This window comes from Arachis duranensis, chromosome 4, assembly GCF_000817695.3.
Source record: "Arachis duranensis cultivar V14167 chromosome 4, aradu.V14167.gnm2.J7QH, whole genome shotgun sequence".
Lineage (NCBI taxonomy): Eukaryota > Viridiplantae > Streptophyta > Magnoliopsida > Fabales > Fabaceae > Arachis > Arachis duranensis.
In genome coordinates, this window is record NC_029775.3 from 11,308,599 (window position 1) to 11,310,172 (window position 1,574).

A 1,574-nucleotide genomic window follows, 5' to 3' on the forward strand; every position below is an offset into this window, starting at 1 on the left:
ATTTTCGAAAATGAAAGTGGAAAAGAAATCAAGTGATTTTTGAAAAAGATTTTGAAATTAGAAATCAAAAGGATTTGATTGAAAACTATTTTGAAAAAGATGTGGTTAAGAAGATATGATTAGTTTTTAAAAAAAGTGATTGAGAAGATATGATTTGAAAAACATTTTAAAAAGATTTGATTTTAAAATTTAAAAACTTGGCTAACAAGAAAAGATATGATTCAAACATTAAACCTTCCTCAACAGAAAAGGCAACATACTTGAAATGTTGAATCAAATCATTAATTGATAGCAAGTATTTTTAAAAATGGAAAGAAATTGATTTTGAAAAAGATTTGATTGAAAAATTGATTTGAAAAAGATTTGATTTTAAAAAGATTTTGAAAACCTTAAAAAAATTGATTTGAAAACAAAATCTTCCCCCTTGTGCCATCCTGGCGTTAAACGCCCAGAATGGTGCACATTCTGGCGTTTAACGCCCAAAACTATACCCTTTTGGACGTTAAACGCCCAACCAGGTACCCTGGCTGGCGTTTAAACGCCAGTCTGTCCTTCTTCACTGGGCGTTTTGAACGCCCAGCTTTTCTGTGTAATTCCTCTGCTGTATGTTCTAAATCTTCAATTCTCTGTATCATTGACTTGAGAAGACACAAATTAAAAAAAATATTTTTGGATTTTTAATGATAAGAACGAATCAAAATGCAACAAGAATCAAACAACAATGCATGCAAGACACCAAACTTAACAGTTTGTATACTACTGACACTAACAAAATGAGAATGCATATGAGACACACAAAACACTCAAGTCAATAGAATTCAAAAATCAGAGCAAGAAATCATCAAGAATTACTTGAAGATCCTTAAGGACACATGAATGGATGCATGCAATTGACACCAAACTTAAGATGAGACTAGTGTCTCAACTAGAAACATAGAATAATTTTTTTTTTGTTTTTATGATTTTGTAAATTTTTTTTTTGTGCTTTTTCGAAAATTAAGTGGAAAAAGATATCAAAATTCTTAATGAGAATTCCAGGAATCAGTGCAATGCTAGTCTAAGACTCCGGTCCAGGAATTAGACATGGCTTCACAGCCAGCCAAGCTTTCAAAGAAAGCTTCGGTCCAAAACACTAGACATGGCCAATGGCCAGCCAAGCCTTAGCAGATCACTGCTCCAAAAGCAAGATTGATAAAAATCAACAAGCTTTTGTGATGATAAGTTGAAACCTCGGTCCAATGAAATTAGACATGGCTTTTCAGCCATCCAGACTTCAACAAATCATCATGAAACTCTAGAATTCATCTTCAAGAATTTCGAAAAAAAATAAATACCTAATCTAAGCAACAAGATGAACCGTCAGTTGTCCAAACTAAACAATCCCCGGCAACGGCGCCAAAAACTTGGTGCACGAAATTGTGATCAATACTTTTCAAAACTCTAATAATCCCTAGTAATGAATCCAAAAACTTGGTATTCAATACCATGGCATAAACACAACTTCGCACAACTAACCAGCAAGTGCACTGGGTCGTCCAAGTAATAAACCTTACGCGAGTAAGGGTCGATCCCAC